The sequence below is a fragment of the Scyliorhinus canicula genome, chromosome 8, assembly GCF_902713615.1.
Source record: "Scyliorhinus canicula chromosome 8, sScyCan1.1, whole genome shotgun sequence".
NCBI lineage: Eukaryota > Metazoa > Chordata > Chondrichthyes > Carcharhiniformes > Scyliorhinidae > Scyliorhinus > Scyliorhinus canicula.
Window position 1 is genome coordinate 90,330,006 of NC_052153.1, and position 13,377 is coordinate 90,343,382.

General features: G+C 42.6%; 1 protein-coding gene across 4 annotated transcripts in view; it reads left to right on the forward strand.

Moving 5' to 3' along the window:
• The window catches only part of LOC119970383 (guanine nucleotide-binding protein G(q) subunit alpha), a 318,243-nt gene that overhangs the window by 40,331 nt on the left and 264,535 nt on the right, over positions 1 to 13,377 (forward strand). The window contains exon 1 of one of the 4 annotated variants that reach the window (XM_038804917.1): positions 657 to 762. The exons of the other annotated variants lie outside the window; for them this stretch is intronic. The gene's annotated coding sequence lies outside the window, so the exon portion shown is untranslated. Of the gene's footprint in view, positions 1 to 656; positions 763 to 13,377 lie in introns of those variants that run through there. 4 annotated transcript variants of the gene reach the window in all.

Here is a 13,377-nt window from a genome sequence, read left to right on the forward strand (position 1 = left end):
GCTTGCGCAATCCTTTCTAACTGCTGATTGTTCTACGAATTAGCAAGAATGCTTGCTATAAACCATTGTTATCTTAACTTTAGTATATTAAAAGGACAATACTTGGTAGTGTAGAATGGAGAAATATTTTTGTGTGCACTTTTATTCCATGTCAAGAATTTTCTGCAGATCACTTTGAATTTAGGGTCATGTGGCTCAGGGGTAGCATTTTCATCTCTCAAGTTGGATGTTTCACGATTCACTGTGGAGATTTCAGAATGTACTTGTAAGTTGACATTTCAGTGTAGTTCTGAGGGAATGCTTCATCAACCAAGATGCTTTCTTTTGAATGTTAAAGTGAGGTCTAGCTGTTTGATGTGGATGTTGAAGATTCCGTGGCACTATTCAATGAAGAGCCAATGATTTGTTCCTGGCCAGAGTGTATGCCTCAATCAACATAAATGAATACAGATGAACTAACCATATATCTCCAGTGTTTTGCTGTATGCAAAATGCTTACACAACAATGGTTCAGAAACAATCTATTTGTGAAAATCTTTGGGATCTTCTGGCGATGTGAAAGGCACGATATAAATGCAAGTTTGTTCATTCTTTCTTTTGGCTGTTATTCATAAGCTGATGATTTCCCCATATAGGTGATTAATCAGCCCAGGCTTCAGTGCAAATAAAACAGCATTCAAGCTGAAACAGAGAATATTATTCAAAGAGGCAAACTACTCCAACATGGATGCTCTTGACTGAAAGACCAGGACCTCTGCCAAGGTATTGTTACATAATATTACCACTAAAAATATCAGGCTTTCCAGCAGGACTAAAATACGAAGTTCCTGGATCAATCCTGTTTTGCGGGATGGGGAATTTGTCTTTGGACAATACTTCAAAAAGCTTCAAGGACCCAACTCATCCTAAACATTGTCTCATGACTTGGCCTCACCAAATACGAATAATGGCCTATGTTACTGACTTTGAACAAAGGCACATATATTGTGAGCTAGGAGTCATGAGAAAGATTTGAAGGGAAATAGGGATAAAAAGAAAATTAACCATAGTAGATTTGTCACATTTGGCTTTGGATCTAGTGGAAATTTGAGTGAGGAATTGCATTCACTATTTTTTATGACTTCATTTACATAGAACCATAGGATCCCTTCAGTGCAGAAGGAGACCATTTGGCCCATCGAGTCTGCACCGACCCTCTGAAAGAGCACCCTACCTAGGCCCACCCCCCCTCCCCCAACTGCGCGCGCGCACATAGACAAATATTTAGTATGACATTGTTCAATCTGAGGAGCTCTCTTTGGATGGAAACAGTACCACAATCACATAAGGAAACGTGCTGTTGCATCTGTTTGTCATGATACAGGTTTGAAAACTGTTGAACTTGCACATTTTCCCTTTGAGATAGACATCATCCCACAGCATATGGTGTACATCAATAAAAGGGCGGGGACACTTTTTGGCACATAAATAGCTGAAATGTCAAACCATTTTTGTTACATCCAATGTTCAAAAAAGCACCATGCTGTGCTTATTATCTTGCAAGACTTTGCAGTGCTGTATTCTTCTCTATTGTTATTTGGATATTAGTTAAATTAATTTTAAAAACTCAGTTAAATGAGACAAGGGTCATTATAGTGATCTTTTATTGGCTGAGCAGATATCACTTTCTTGCACCTTCTGAATATTGACTGCTTCTAGATCATTCAGACTGGACGTAATAACACAGATGCTTGTAGGGCCTCCACGGTTGGTTTGACTCTAAAAGAGCCCAACCTAGGCACATGTGGTTTTGTTTGTCAGTGTCAAAATCCATTCTCACATCTTGTGCTTTCAGCTCTGAATGTTGAGTCACTCGGATTTATAGCTCTTTAAGGTGTGCTACTGCTACAATCCTGTGCTATTACCAATGCTATTTAATCGATACTGAACTGGGTGCAACATTAAAACATCACCCAACCCTGGGAGGGAATCAGTTGCAGATTGTTTCATTCCCTCTGAGGTTGTAAAGTTAAATTTTCTAATGTTCACCCAGCATTTGAATCTTCCTTATTTAAAAATTCAAAGTCATCATCTCAGCAGTAATGGTGATAGAACAATTTTAAATGCTCTGGCAAATTGAGCAGTGTAGTGACCACATTTGGCATTTTTGCCAAAAATTGTTCTGGAATGCTATTTATTTCAAGAAATCATGCTATCAAAATTTAAAAAAACATTTTTCAAATTGCTGTGGGAAGGAAGCTTCATCTCGTTGCAGCTAGACCAGGATTTTCGCCAAATAAGTTTTTACCAAAATAAGAAGCAGGAGTATTTTTCTGACCCGTAAGGGGGAGATTATGCGGATCTTACGGGAATTTGGCCGGTTTTCGGGGTATAAATTGAATATGGGGAAAAGTGAGATCTTCGCGATCCAGACGAGGGGGCAGGCGAGGAGACAGGGAGAGCGGCCGTTTAGAATGGTAGGAAGTAGCTTTCACTATCTGGGAATCCAGGTTGGACGGGAATGGGAGACATTACATAAGCTAAATCTGACCCGGCTAGTAGAGCAAATGAAGGAGGACTTTAGGAGATGGGACATGCTCCCGCTGTCACTCGCGGGGAGGGTACAGACCATGAAAATGACGGTACTCCCAGATTTTTGTTTGTTTTCCAGCACCGTCCCCATCTTTATCCCATGCGCCTTTTTTAAATGGGTAAACAAGGTGATTTTGGGTCTTGTGTGGGCGGGTAAAGCCCCGCGAGTGAAGAAAGTGTTGCTGGAGCGTAGTTGAGGAGAGGGTGGGCTGGCAACTTTAGCAACTATTACTGGGCGGCAAATGTAGCCATGATTAGGAAGTTGGGGGCTGGTGGTGGTGGTCAGTGTGGGAGCGAGTGGAGGCGGCATTGTGTAAGGACACAAGTCTGGGAGCATTAATAACGGCACCACTGCCGATGCCGCCGGCCCGCTACTCCACAAGCCCGTTGGTAGTGGCAGCCCTGACAGTCTGGGGGCAGTGGAGGAAGCATATGAGAGTGGAGGGAGCATCGGCCTGGGCTCCAATTTGTAACAATCATCGGTTTGCACCGGTATGGCTGGATGGGGGTTTTCGGAGGTGGCAGAGAGCAGGGATCGAGAGGGTTGGCGGATTTATTCATGAATGGGAGCTTCCCCTGTTTGAAGCATTTGGAAAATAAATTTGACTTGTCAGCAGGAAACGGATTCAGGTATCTGCAGGCACGGGATTTTTTGCGAAGGCAGCTTTCGACCTTTCCGCTCCTACCGCCATGGGGAATACAGGACAGGGTAGTTTCTGGAACAGGGGTGGGAGAGGGAAAAGTATCGGATATCTATAAAGATCTCATGGAGTCGGAGGTAACTCAGATAGAGGAGCTAAAGGGCAAATGGGAACATGAGCTAGGGGGAGAGATAGTGGCAGGTCTGTCGGCGGATGCCTTGAATAGAGTCAATATGTCCTCATCATGTGCCAGGCTCAGCCTAATACAATTTAAGGTAGTTCACCGGGCACATGTGAGGTGGCCCGGATGAGCAAGTTTTTTGGTGTAGAGGACAGAACAGGTGTACGGGGTGGGTGGGTTTGGGGGGGGGGGGGGGGGGGGGGGAGAGCAGCAGCAAATCATGTCCATATATTTTAGGCATGCGTGAAGCTTAGCGGATTCTGGCAGGGCTTTGCAGATGAATACCCACGGTACTAAAAACACGGGTGGTGCCGAGTCTAGAGGTGGTGATTTATGGAGTGTCGGAAGATCCGGGAGTCCAGGAGGCGAGAGAGGCTGACATCTTGGCCTTTGCCTCCGTGGTAGCCCGGAGACGGATATTGCTAGTGTGGAGGGACTCGAAGCCCCTGAAATCGGAGACCTGGGTTAGTGACATGGCTGTTTCTCAGTCTTGAGTAAAGTCAAGTTCACCCTAAGAGGGTCAATGCTAGGGTTCGTCCGGAGGCGGCAGCTGTTTGCCGATTTCTTCGGGAAAAATTAACTGTCAGCAGAGGCAAAAAATTTAAAGGGGGTGGGGAGGGGGAAATTAGGCTATTTTCTGTTTAAGGTTGAGGAATTGAACAAACAAATGTGATATAAAATAGGATAATTAGTTGGAATAATGTAGAGGATAGAGCCGGTCTGATGGTAGTGAGTTCACAGACAAAGAACAAAGAAATTGAGCGAAGCATGGCCAGAAAGGGGGGAGGGGAGCCTCGTGCAGAGGATGGTGAAATGAATGCTGGGTAACAAGAGGCCCAGGGTTGAGGAATGCAAAGTGAGCCAATCAGGATATATGGCCAGGTCAGGAGGTGTATAGGATGACCTATGGGAATCTTTTATGTGAAACTTGATGCCATTTGAATGATATGTGCAGAGATCTCTTTGTCTTCGGCCTCACTTGGTTCTAGGAGCTTCAGGAGACTGTATGTGTTCTGAATCTCTATAGAGCGGTTGAGCCTTGCAAGTTGTTTAAAAATAAATAATACCATATCTACAGATCCCTCTCGAGTTTTATTGAGACCAGACTGACGGGTAAAGAACTTAATTTGTCAAGATAGGAGGGACTTGTTAGGGATGGAGATGATTTGTGCAATATGTTTATATTTGGATTTACACGGGCAGCACGGTGGCGCAGTGGGTTAGCCCTGTTGCCTCACGGCGCCGAGGTCCCAGGTTCGATCCCGGCTCTGGGTCACTGTCTGTGTGGAGTTTGCACATTCTCCCCGTGTTTGCGTGGGTTTCGCCCCACAACCCAAAGATGTGCAGGGTAGGTGGATTGGTCACGCTAAAATTGCCCCTTAATTGGAAAAAATTAATTGGGCACTCTAAATTTAAAAAAATATACATTTGGATTTGCACTGTTTACTGTTTTTACTGTTCTTATAAAATTACAATACCTTAATAAAATGTTTTAAAAAAAATACAACTCTGTTTTTGGACTCTGGTACTTTTTGTCATCACAAACTGAAGGTGCACTTCACAATGAGGGTTTACGCAAGTATGTGAAATGTGTCAATTGCAGTCATGATAGTGGCGTGGCCTTAATTTTGCATTTTAAATAATTGTTGGAAGCTGAATGGTGTAAAGCTAAAGCAGTGCTGGCTGTCGCAGTGAGCTGTTCTATAGTGACACCTTTGAAGTCACTTGTTGGTCTTGATCCAGAATTTGTAACCTTGAAGAATGTTTTCATTTTTATACAATTTAAAATTAAGTTCTGTTACTGTTCAATGGAGTACAGGTTAAAAGAAAACATGTCAGTAGACAATGTAGAAGGTTGCAGTTTGAAGATATTAATCGACATGGGGCTTTTGCCCCATATGGATGGCGAGTTAGGTCATAGATCAGACTGGGGGAATAAATGCTCTGTTGCTGTGCTGCAAATAATATATTTGGAAATAGTAATTGCTAGATTTATGGACATAATTTAATTTTGACTTGAGGATAGAATCAATATCATGGCAATCTAATAATCTACAATTATTATAAAAGGTAGTAGAGAAATTGAAGTATTAAATTATTGAGTTCAAAATAGATAGAGATAGATAGATTCTTGATTAATAAGGGGATCAGGGATTACGGGGAGAAGGCAGGAGAATGTAGATGAGAAAGATTTCAGCCATGATCAAATGGCGGAGCAGACTGGATAGGCTGAATAGCCTAAATCTTCTCCTATATCTTATAGTCTAAAAACAGAAGAGCCAGGTTTTAGGGTTGTTGATGACTTGACTATGCAGTTGTACCAGAAGACAACACCCAATCAATTTTTATAATGTCCTTCCTAATTCATTTGATTTGGGTGATTAGATTTGGATACAAATAGAAGCACACAAAAATGGTACAGAAATACTGGTGGCTTTCGGGAAATTTGAATCTGCAAATCATATTGGAGCACACAATTGCTGAAATGCCAAATGATTCTTAACTTATAATTGAGACAGTAAAATTGTGAAAGCACACCAGTTGTTTTTTATTTACCTGTGAAAGCATAAAGCAAAACCAATATTGGCTTGTAATATTGTCAGAGCCAATGTAGAGCAATCTCTGGCTTTTCTTATACAAGATGTAGATTCATAAAATTATAACACTTTTCTCTGTTTTTGTTTGGACTGTTTTGGTTTGTCAGTTTTAAGGGACACATTTGTTGATGGGGAGTGCCTCGTGTATGTGAAAATACATGGGATATGTGGAGGACTGGGGCGTGTGATGCGCATAAAGCTGCCAATGGTTGGTGGAGAATAAAAGTAGCAAAAGCTAATGGCAGCCCATCAGCAATTACTCCAGCTGAAGCGATTGGACTCAGTTCAATGACCCTGTTGCAACAGGCGCCGATCCGAATGCAACGGGTGGATCTCACATGAACCCGAAATCGGACGCTGGGCCGATTGCGAGTTACCCAACTTACTCTACCTGGTGCGATCTGGATCTGCTGGTTGAGATACAAATCTGCATATTTAAATGAGCCAAATGGCTGCGAGACCTTGCCGGGGCGCTGTTTATAACTATCCATACAAATGTGGACCAGGTTTAAAGCACCTTGTGGTGGAGGTGTGTGTATGTCTCGCAGGCCATAGGAGACTCCCGGGTGGTCAGGGCTAGGGCAGGGTGATACATTGGCGCTGGCAGTGCCTGGATCAGGTTGGCACTGCCAGGGAAAGGGATGGCTACAAAGTTGGTTGGGGGAGGCGATCAGAGAGATCGGAACTGCCTATCAAAATGGTGCCCCGATCTATGAGCAGCTATTCCTGCTGGCAAGATCAGCTCGACAAACTGGAAATCCCCTCAATTGTGGCCTCAGTTGCAGCATGGTGGCGCACTGGTTAGCACTGCTGCCTCACGGCACCGAGGTTCCAGGTTCAATCCTGGCCCTGGGTAACTGTCCATGTGGAGTTTTCACATTCTCCACATATTTGCGTGGGTTTCGCCCCCACAATCCATAGATGGGCAGGGTAGGCGGATTGGCCACGGTCCATTGCCCCTTAATTGGAAAGAAATGAATTGGGTACTCTAAATGTGTTTTTTTTTAAACTGTGGCCTCAGTGGGGTGAAACTCCCAGTGGCCAAAAACACTGGCAAAATGCAGTTGAAATTCCCTGGGGCTAAAACACTGGAAAGTGCTGTTGAATAGCTCTCAGCTATTGCAGCCGCTGAGAATCACCCAACCAAACATGCCAGAAAGCAGACTTAGCTTCAAGTCCACTGATCGCGCCCATTGTTTCTTTGACGGATGAGTTGTCACAGAAAGGATGGACGGAATGGGATTGGAATGGTTTGGATGGGGAAAGCGTGGGAGGGATTGATGGAATGGTGCAACTGATTAAATGGGACAAAGTCTAGCACAAATGAGCATATCACTATGCTAACTTCGATTCAAAGAAGGAGCAGTTATATTGTTGCTATAAAACTTGAACCCTGAACATGAACTTTGTCACGGAACAAGGTTGGTAGTAGCTGATAAGCTGTTTTCTTTGAAGATGGATGTTGAAATTATAAATGACAGCAGACAAGTTTCAAAGAAACAATACTTATTCCTCAAATAATATTGAGTCCCATCAAATGTAATCTGCCTTTTCAACTTGGGCGAAAACAGTGACTAATTGGACTTTCATATTTTATGACTTTAAAAAAAGTCACATGGTTAGCCTCTTGACAACATTTATATTTATATTTCCAGGCCTATTTTTACGCATGAATGGCTTTTATTTATTATTTCCAGGGGAAGAAGTTTTGATTCTGTTAAAATCTTTGTGAAAGAATACTGATAAATCCTGTATTTGAAGAAGTATTGCTGTAATAAAGATACTAATTTGACCACAAATGTTTTGTGGGCCTCTGCTAGTCTTACTGAATGAACACTTGAGTATCCTTCGGCCAAAATTTCTCTGTGGAAGTGGAATTAAGTTGGATTCGTTCTTTCATTAATGCTCAGATGGGTCACCAAATGAGCTGACTGAGAACTGGTTGTTGGGACAATTTATTGTAGTCTCCTTTCACTGCCTTTTTTCATTTAGAAGGTTTTTTAGCAGGAGGGCAATTTTGGACCTGGACTTTGTGTTTGGAATAACAGGCTATCAACATTTAGTGTTATTAAGGAGTAAATGAGATGTAACATCCATCATCCACCCCTGCAGTGAAGTGCAGAAATCAGGACGTTGCTGTCAGACATACTCTATTCCTCCACAGACTTCACTGGTACCACATCCAGAGAGTTGGAATTGGACACTTTTGTGTGTAAATATATGTTTTAATCTGATGACTCTTGAATTATCAAACAATTTCTATTGCACAGAATTTAAGTGGAGTCTCATTCTTTCAGATTTTAATTATGGGAGATTTTCTTCTCGGATTTCTTATCTGGAAAAGATTAATAAACATGCCAAAGTTTATGATTTGAGGTTTAAAAAGTAGATTAGTGATTTACATAAAAAGTGCCACATCTTTTTCTCTCCCTTATTCCCATCTTTCTTTCCCTCGATTTTGCTTTTCACAGATTCAGAGCACACACGGTGCATAAGGAGGCCATTCGGCCCATCAAGTCTGTCCGGTCCAATTAAGCCCTCACTTCCACCCTATCCCCATAACCCAATAACCCCTCCTTTCTGTACATGATTTGCATTAAATTAAATTTACCAACTCCTCCTTCCTGGTTCAGACTCTACGCGCCTCAGAAAGAATTCTTCAGTTTGGTTGAAGCAACACATTGTTGCTTGCCCTATTCACACAGGTCCTAGATCTCTTGAAGAGGATGCTGTGTTCTATGGATTGCTGATGATTGTAAATTGCCACTTAAAAGGCCACAAAAGGACGTAGGCAGCTGTAAGTATAATGAACGGTGGAAGCAAAATCTTAAGTCAATGCACATCCTTCCTATTGATCGTTGATGAATTGATAATACTTCATTAAGGACATGGCTCTTAAGAAAAAGAGAGTGTCATTATTATAGCCTACTCCAGAATGATGTAAGAAGTTGACTCTTTGTCTTCTGTTTTCTGAGTACTTGTTGCACCTTATCAAAGGTTTTGTCAAGCAGTGGTCACTTCTGTATGAGTGCATTAATAGCCCACAGATCATGCACTTGGTGTTTGGTATATGAAGCTGCCCATTTTAGTTGTTTTAGTTTAGTTTATCTTTTAGTTGCCAGTGCCCTGTACATTTGGAGATGCGAGGGAAGGAGGTGGATTTCTTATCTGGAAAAGATTAATAAACATGCCAAAGTTTATGATTTGAGGTTTAAAAAGTAGATTAGGTATTTACATAATTTTGTACAATTTCACGAGATAAACATCTAAAAGTTTGTAAATAGAGAGAATTTTATCACAGTCAACCACTAATGCTCAGACTTTTTGTTCAGACTTAACGGTACAAATAATGGATCTTATTTAAGCCCAGAGTGTGTTGCATTTAAACTTGCATTTACAGAAAAAGTAGGTTTTGTGACTTAAAATGCAGGAAGTTCACCATGTAAGGTTATGAGTTCTAATCAATTCTGAATTATATACATTGTAGTTACAACACAGATGTGAAGACCATATAACTTAAAAATTATATTTTATATCCATACTAGGACATGTATTTTACAGCTAGCGATATTGCTCATTGGCTTGGTTTGTTGCCAGATCCTACAAGCTTTTACTGCCAGATTGTGTTAGTTGACAGATCTGGTAACACAGCATGAAATATAATCGCTCCACATGAGTCCACTTTGCTTCACTTCACTTCAAGCTCTGTTGTGAGTATACTGCAACAAATGTGTAATTCAAATAGCTGAACCACACAGCTGTGCAACAAGGACACGAGTAATGCCACCATGTCATGGCAGCTGAGCGTGCACGGTTTTCTCCCATTAGTGCACATTAACTCTTAACGTATGTGTTTGCAGAAGTGTAACTGCACACGCACTTGCCCATCAGCGATTCTGGAATTAGTAACCAAAGTAACTTTTTCTAAGTCAGTGCAGACATCAATTCGTGACTGCCATTTTTCCTCCAATAGATTGCTTTGTGATAGAAAGATGCAGACTGATTTGAAATTGATCTCTAATTGAAAATGTAGAGATATCATGTGTTATTTTTGATGGTTCATGAAATGGACTGTTAAAAATCAATTACTGTTTCTTTTTTTAAAAAAAACTAAAAATGAATGGAAATTTTGGGTTGCGGTGATGGTTTCCTTCCAAATTTCAGAGGAACAGTCATTTTAATCTCCTGTTGTTTCTTAACAAATTAATCTGGAGATGCATGCAGATTGCATCAGTGAATTCAGCTTTCCTAATATGTGCTGTATCTAGCATCCTGCGATTATGGATTCAGTGCATACACAAATCTGGATTGGATTTACGGGAAGGGAAATAAAGAATGCATAATTTAAAACATACAAGCAAAATGTGGCAGAAGCTAGAAATCTGAAACAGGAAGTAGTGAAACTGGCAACACGGCAAGTCAGACTTCAGCATCTGTGGAGAAAACCAACATTTCAGTATTCCAGGCATTGCTTTTAATCAGGATCAGAAAATATTACACATGAACAGCTTATATGAAGGAACATAATGAGGGAAGAAGGAAGAGGTGGATGCAAAAAAAATTGAAATGTTTCAGTGGAGAACAGGAAATTATTAATTGACAGAAGTGATAATAGTCTGCCGGTTTCGCTCAGTTGGCTAGACAGCTGGCTCGTGATGCAAAGCGAGGCGAGCAGTGCGGGTTCAATTCCTGTACCGTCTGGGGTTATTCATGAAGGCCCTCCTTGTCAACCTTACCTTTCGCCTGAGATGTGGTGATCCTCGGGTTAAATCACAACCGGTCAGCGCTCACCCTCGAAAGGGGAAAGCCATCTGGGCCTATGCGACTTTACCGTACCTCATCTAACAGTGTGCGGCAAAAAGAGGTATGATAAGAGTAGTTAGCGAAATATAGATCAGAGAATGTATGAATAATTAAAGTGGGTTAGTTGAATTTGACAGGAGGACTATGAGAAACTGGCAATAGTCCAAATTTGTCCAGGACTCTGGTAGAAGACAAAAGCACTTTTGAAGTCAATGTTAAGGCCAGGCAGCTGCAAAATGTCGAATAGAAAAAGTGATGCTGTTCTTCAAATTTGTATTGAGCTTCACTGGAACAGTATAGAAGGCTAAGGACAAATAGGTCAGCGAGGGAGAGATAACCAGAAATTCAGAAATACACTTGAGGATGGAATGGAGACATTCAGCAAAGAAATCACTGAATCTGTGCTTGAAACCTACACTTTCAACTTCAAATTGTAATTGCAGCTCCTGTTTTCTCATTTGAACATTGGTGCTATTTCAAATGAAATGGCTATGACAGTGCTGCCAAGAATAGAGAGTAAGTGGCTGGTGTTTGGTTCTTCATGTTGCTCTGTTGAAACATTGAATTTTTGCTGGTTTCCACAGATATTGTGCTCCACCTTTTACTGAATTTTATTCTATCAAGTTTGGATTTTAAGGGACTCTGGATCATCTTGAGGACTTGCAGCATAAATGATGCTGGAACGGAGGCAGACAGAAGTGTACTGACACGTTTAAATGTATTCCTTCACATGGTGTGGCTGTTGCTGATTAGGCCAGCATTTATTGCCAGTCCCTAATTGCCCTTGAGAAGTTGATGATGAACCACCTTGAACTGCTGCAATCAGTCTAGTTTAGGTACACCCACAGTGCTGTTGGGAAGGAAGTTCCAGGATTTTTACTCGGCGACAGTGAAAGGAATGGCAAGATAGCTCCAAGATAGTAATGATTTGATTACCTGCAAATGCCTGCATTCCAAGCATTGTCCAGCATCTCTGACTTTGTCTATACAGTAGTCCCCCGTTATAACGTGCCCCGCAATACCGCGGTTCGCGATATACGGCGGGGGGGGGGTTTATGGACCCCAACTTACTTGACTCATTTTAAACTCTTTTTGAAACAGCACCTTTTTGAGCCGCGATGATTAGACCGATTAGCAGCGATGATTACCCGCGATGATTAGACCGATTAGCAGCGATTATTACCCGCGATGATTAGACCGATTAGCAGCGATGATCACTGTCTTGTACTGTAGAACGATTAGCCGCGATGAGTAGCCGCGACCGATTAGCCCAGTTACACAGCCATAAAAGGGATACCTTTTCCAGTGCAGGTATCTTCGAGTTCGAGTTCAGTTGCTGTCGTGTCGTTCAAAATGTTTAAGCGCAAGTCTTGCTCAGTGAGTCAAAAGATACATTTGATAGACCGGCTTCGAAACGGGGAAACGAAGGCAAAATTATCCAGAGAGACTGGTGTACCAGTGTCAACCCTCCGTGGGTGAAAGATGAGCCCAATTTAAGAGCATATGTTGGGACAGTTTCTCAGAGTGAAGGGCGTAGCAGGAAAAAGGCAAGGAACGCTAGTGACAGTAACTTAGAGAAGGCTGTGTTCACCTGGTTTGTCCAGGAACAGTCTGGTGGCACCCCCCTATCTGGACCTATCATCAGGACTCAGGCTGAGAAGTTCCATCACCAGCTCCACCCAGAGGACAGCAATTTCGTAGCCAGCAAGGGTTGGCTCCATCGGTTCCAGAAAAGACATGGGATAGGTGCAGTTACCATCAGTGGTGAACAGAGATCCGCCGACTCAGGAGCCGCAGCAGCCTTTCCCGACATCCTCAAGAACTACATGGTGCAAGAGGAGCTGACCCCAGAGCAACTCTACAATGCAGATGAGTCAGGGCTTTACTGGAAGATGCTGCCTGACAAGACCCTAGCTGTCAAGGATGATGCCCACAAGACTCTGGGGTACAAGCAAGCCAAGAACAGGCTCACCATCCTGTTTGCCAGCAATGCCACGGGAACACACAAGTTGAAGCCATTGATTGTGGGCAAATTCAAGTCTCCTAGATGCTTTCACCACATCAACATGGAGAACCTACCCATTACCTACCGGAACTCTGGCAAAGCCTGGATGACAGCTTTCTTATTTGAGGAGTGGTTCTTCAAGTTCTTCGTACCCAGTGTCAGGGACCACCTTAGAGCCCGCAACTTACCGCAGAAGGCCACACTCCTACTGGACAACTGCTCAGCCCACCCTCAGGGAGATGTTCTCAAGACCAGGGATGGGCAGATCCAAGTGCTCTATCTCCCAAAGAACACCACCAGCAAGATCCAGCCATGTGATGCTGGCATCATTCAGACCTTCAAGTCTGTGTACAAAAAGGAACTGATCCTGGAAATGATAGACTCTCCTCTCACTGTCCCAGATTACCTGAAAGCCATCACCATCAAGGATGCCTGTTATCTGGCAGAGAAGACCATCGCCAACTGCTGGAACAAGGCCCTAGGAGCAGCACTCCCACGACCCCAACATTACCCGGATGAAGAGGATTTCGTAGGCTTTACTGAAGCAGAGATCAGGGCAGCTGAGGAGAGGCTAGAGGA